Here is a 6,000-nt window from a genome sequence, read left to right as displayed (position 1 = left end):
TAATTTTTCTATTATATTAATTTTTCCCTTGTTATATATTTTTTAAATAATTTTATACGAAATTTTGTTTTTCTTTTCTAGTTATAGTAATTTTGTTGTTTATTTTGTTTGTGTAGAACGATCCGAGCCAAAAAATTTTGTGAATACCATGGTATGGATTAACGATGCTCCACAGTTTATATCGTCCACCAAAATTGAGGACAAGCCTCTGGATCTTTCAATGAAAACTTCTATCTTGAATAAAATTTTTCAGCCGAAAATATTTGTAAAAGATATAAAAACACTCATGGATGATCCTTTGTGGCTGGATCCTGTACTTAATGCTGCTCTTCAACCGCAGACGGGGCCTTCTTTTCAACCAAAAACAGAGCCTTTCTTCCAACTACAAGCAGGGCCTTCTTCTCAATCACAAGCAGAGCACCTTTTTTAGGGTTTCGTGGCCCATGGCCGAAAGCCTTATAGTTTCACTTTGGCGTCCGTCCGTCCGTCTGTCCGTCGTAATTTGGGGCACTATAGATCCCAAATTTGGGGCATTATAGATCCCAAATTTGGGGCACTATAGATCCCAAATTTGGGGCACTATAGATCCCAAATCAGTCAGTCAGTCTTAACCACAATGGTTTATGATAACCAAAACAGGATTTTCTTTTTAAATGCAACGAAACCCTAGATGTAGGCGTTTTGCGCCTGCTTCTCTTCCAATTTTTATCTACAAGCAGGGCCTTCTTCTCAATCACAAGCAGGGCCTTCCTCTCAACCAAAAACAGAGCCTTTCTTCCAACCACAAGCAGGGCCTTCCTGGTATAGGGAGCTTGAAGATGTAGAAATAGTCTTGGAGGAAAATCCTTTGCCAAAATTGGTCCCAAGCAGAATTGAATTATGCATGTGCGGTTTGTGCAACTTATAAGGTTTTCTTTTCTTTTTGTGATTATTTTTCTTTTGTTTGTTATTTTTAATGTTTCGTGTTCAATTGTAATGTGTGTTTATATGCGTGTTTGTGTGAGAAATTCTCCTCTTGTAGAATGAATGTGTGTGTGTGATATTTTGAATAAATAATTTTTACCTTTTTAATAATGCTAATTTATTTATTTTACCAATTCACTACTTTATTTGATCGATTAAAATTATAGTTTTTCTTTTATTGTTCTTATTCATTCTTTTTATCTATAATTTTAAAACTATGTCCACAATTTGAAGCAAGTTAATTGAGATTTTGAATGATAATTAATGTTTTATAATAAAATTAAGAAACTATTGCAAAGAGTTTAATACTAAGAATTTACTCGTCATGAAATTCATTTGACCATTTTGTAATTATTTATCAAAAGATTTTAACAATTGTTTAATAATACCAACTAATTTATATAATCGCATGATTGTAATAATTTTGTTTTTCAGAATTTCTATTGAATTCTGATTTTAATTCAACATTTATCGAAACATTCGTTATTTTTTTATTAAAATTTCTTAAAGCATTCATTGATTGATAATTAGAAGAATATTAATAACGATAATAATTAATAATTAATAACTGTTTTATTCTGATTTTATTAAGATTCTTCCTCTTTTTTTTAGATTTCGTTAAATGACAATTATTTTATAAGAGAATTTAGTGTTCGCATACAGTTTTTGATACATTTAATCAAATTTTTTTTTGGTAATTAAAGTTATCAACTCTTATCTTAACAATAATTCTTGAAGAATTTCATCTAAAATAAAATTTTTGAATAAGAAAAATGAAAATTCTGCATAAAAACATGAGATATTACTGTAGTATGAGAGAATACGTTGGAAGCGACAATATGGCGGGTCGAGTGGTTCTCGTTTCGCTCTGTATAAGGGGAGAGGCACAAGACCCAGCGCGTGAGCAATGGATAGTGGGCGTGGGGCCTTTCACTCCTCCGCGCGGCGAGTCGACTCCTCCCTCCTTATACTCGCCTGATACTTGAGGCTTGATTCGAGTCTATTAAACCTCATTGCTTATTAATAATAATTATTTAAAATATAAAATTTGATGTTGTTTATTATTATTTCATTGATATTCTTGAAATACACAGGTTTACAAATTAAAAACTTTTTTTTGCCAATCGAACAAAACAATTTTTTTTCGAATAGTAGGTGTTTGTTGAGTAAGAAAATCATAGTTTTAATTTTTTTCCCTCGCGCAGTTTTTCTGTAGCTTCAAATTTTGCATTTTCGTGGTGCGGCGCCACTTAAACTTACCTGCAGGAAAATTAGCTTGTCAAAATATAATAAATGAGGTATCATTGGAAAGGTTATTAAATTACCTTTCGATCCATAGGTCACAGAATAAAATTCAACAAAAATTGAAAGAGTTACAGTCGATTAAAGATGAAATTTCATGACAATTTTGATGATTTTTAGACATTTGAGTAACTTTTACTATTTTTTCTACATCAAACAGGAAAGAATGTTTAGGTTTTAATTTTTTTATTGATAGACTATATCATTACACAAATTTTGAGCGCTTGTGGACCTCGATTGGATTAAAAATGACAATTCTACACTAAATTTAGTGAACGAAACTACATTCTTCATTTTTAGTATCCCTTAAACATTTGCAGCAAAAATTCAAGTAATAAAATTTGGTTAAGTGCTAAAGTTACAGAAATCACTAATCAAGAGTTTCTGAAGTCGTAGATTTCAAATGGAATGTTAGTTTTGCAAATTTCAAAATGGCGGATCCAATATGGCGGACAAGTTTTTGAAAATCGATGAAATTCGTCTCAAATTCGTTACTCGGGGGTTTTTGGGGTCGCTGAATACGAATCCGATGTCAGATTTCAAAAATTAAAAATGGCGGATCCAGTAGGTGCGAATTCGATGGATTTTAAAGAACTCGTTCACCATTATGAATCCATAATTTTCAATTTTTGAAATCTGACATCGGATTCGTAATCAGCGACCCCAAAAACCCCTGAGTAACGAATTTGAGAAGAATTTCATCGATTTTTAAAAACTTGTCCGCCATATTCGATCCGCCATTTTGAAATTTGCAAAACTAACATTCCATTCGAAATCTACGACTTCAGAAACTCTTGATTAGTGATTTCAGTAACTTTAGCACTTAACCAAATTTTATTACTTGAATTTTTGCTGCAAATGTTTAAGGGATACTAAAAATGAAGAATGTAGTTTCGTTCACTAAATTTAGTGTAGAATTGTCATTTTTTATCCAATCGAGGTCCACAAGGGCTCAAAATTTTTGTAATGATATAGTCTAGCAATAAAAAAATTAAAACCTAAACATTCTTTCCTGTTTGATGTAGAAAAAAATAGTAAAAGTTACTCAAATGTCTAAAAATCATCAAAATTGTCATGAAATTTCACCTTTAATCGACTGTAACTCTCTCAATTTTTGTTGAATTCTATTCTGTGACCTGCCGCACCTCGAAAATGCAAAATTTGAAGCTACAGAAAAACTGCGCGAGGGAAAAAAATTAAAACTATGATTTTCTTACTCAACAAACACCTACTATTCGAAAAAAAAATGTTTTGTTAAATTGGCAATTTCACTGTAAACCAGTGATATAGTATATATATAAAATTTTTTTTTATTATTATTATTATTAATAATATTAATATTTTTAGTTTAACTAATAATTATTGATTTTTATTAAATAATTTATAAAAACGACTTATTTGATAATTATTATATACATGTTTATTTCTTTTTAAAGTACTTAACTATTATGTTATTAATAAATAAATTTAATTTGTAATCAAAATTTTGTTCTAATTGGTAATTAAAATATTGTTATTGATTAAATAGTATGGTTAGTTGCTATTTATTTTTATTAAGGAAGCAATATATATAATTACACAGGCACACAAAAAAAAAAGTTTCGTGGCCGAGACACTACAGTAGTATATTCCCATGTATTTTTGGCCGCTGAATCCGAATCTGAAGTCCGAATGCTCAAATTGGTTCTTTTTTTGAGTTATACTCAAAAAACGACTCAAAACACGAATTTGAACCAAAAAAATTAAAAAATTTTTTTGTGAGACATGACAATAGCATATTTCCATGTATTTTTTCCCGCTAAATCCGGATTCAAAGTCAGAATTGACAGATGTGCTGAAAATTTTGAGCTAAACTCAAAAAACGACTCAAATTAAGATGAAAAAATTTTTTATGACACTACACTACTATATTCCCATGTACTTTTTCCCGCTGAATCCGAATTCGCAGTCAGAATTGACAGATTTGTTCAAAATTTTGAGATAAGCTCAAAGAGCTGATAAAAAAGCGATTTAAAATAAAGAAATGGCAATTTTTTGCTATGACACTACATTACAGTATTTCCATATATTTTTACACTCGGATCTCGCATTTGAAGTCAGAATTATTCTAATGGCTCAAAATTTTGAGACACACAAGAAAATCTGTTAAGTTACAAAAATTAAAGTCAAGAAACTCTACTTTTCTTGCTAGTACACTACATTAGTATATTCTCATGTTTTTACATCTGCTTCTAAATTCAAAGTTAAAATTATTAAATTGGCTCAAAATTTTAAGTTAAATCCAAAAATGCTCAAAATTTAATATAATGCAAAAGAGTTCATTTTTTTGGTATTCGGTAGTGTATTCTCATGAATTTTATATACGCTGAATACAAATTCGAAGTTAGAATTATCAGAATGACATAAAATTTTTTAAAACTCAAACCCTGGTTACAGGTACAAGCATGCATGTTTTTGAGCACTTTTAATGAAATCCAAAATTTTGAGCCACTTTGAAAATTCTGACTTTGGAATCACAGTGAAAAAATACATGGGAATACACTAGTGTAGTGTCATAGCAAAAAATTTCCTTTATTCATATTAAATTACATTTTTATCAGTTTTTTGAGTATATCTCAAAATTTTGAGCAAATCAGTCATAAATCTGTCAATTCTGACTTTAAATGCGAGATCCGATATGGAAATACTGTAATGTAGTGTCATAGCAAAAAATTTCCATTTCTTTATTTTAAATCGCTTTTTCTAACAGTTCTTTAAGCTTATCTCAAAATTTTGAGCAAATCTGTCAATTCTGACTGCGAATTCGGATTCAGCGGGAAAAAGTACATGGGAATATACTTTTGCAATGTCACAGAAAAAATTTTTCATTTTCGTCATTTTAATTCGGCTTTTTGAGTCGTTTTTTGAGTTTAGCTCATAATTTTGAGCACATCTGTCAATTCTGACTTCGAATCCGGATTGAGCGGGAAAAAATACATGGAAATATGCTATTGTCATGTCACAAAAAAATTTTTTAATTTTTTTGGTTCAAATTCGTGTTTTGAGTCGTTTTTTGAGTATAACTCAAAAAAAAAGAACCAATTTGAGCATTCGGACTTCAGATTCGGATTCAGCAGCCAAAAATACATGGGAATATACTACTGTAGTGTCTCGGCCACGACACTTTTTTTTTGTGTGCCTGTGTTATATATATACATTTTTTTTGCATATTATGTGTTAGAAATTATATAATTTTTAGCAATTTATTTATTTATTATTTTTTTATTAAGCAGTTTTAAATAATTAAATTTTTTAGTCATTAATCGAAGCATATTATTTTTTCATATCATTATTAATGTATAAATTGTTATTTTGCAATATTATTTATTAAATATAAACAATATAATGAGTATATTTTTATTATAAGGATGATTAAATTTAAAATGTCATTTTTATCTCCTGCCCAAAAATCTGGAATACTAGTTCATATATAAAAGTTTTTGAAGTCAATTAATTTTCTTAATCACTCCTTCTACTTAAATAATTAATTCTTAGTCGCTAAAAATTCTCTGAAAAAATTTGGCAGAAGAATTAGAAGCAAAATGTCAGTGGTGTCCCTTGTCCGCACTTAAGAAATCAGAACTTTACTTAATAATAAAAATTTTGATTCTCACACTTTTAGTACCAGAAAAATTATTTTGTACAGCTAAGAGTCTATATTTTTATATAGTAATTGTGCTAACAGAATAATTTTGA

The sequence above is a fragment of the Leptopilina heterotoma genome, unplaced genomic scaffold (assembly GCF_015476425.1).
Source record: "Leptopilina heterotoma isolate Lh14 unplaced genomic scaffold, ASM1547642v1 Lhet_190, whole genome shotgun sequence".
Taxonomy (NCBI): domain Eukaryota; kingdom Metazoa; phylum Arthropoda; class Insecta; order Hymenoptera; family Figitidae; genus Leptopilina; species Leptopilina heterotoma.
This window is presented reverse-complemented; position numbering follows the sequence as displayed.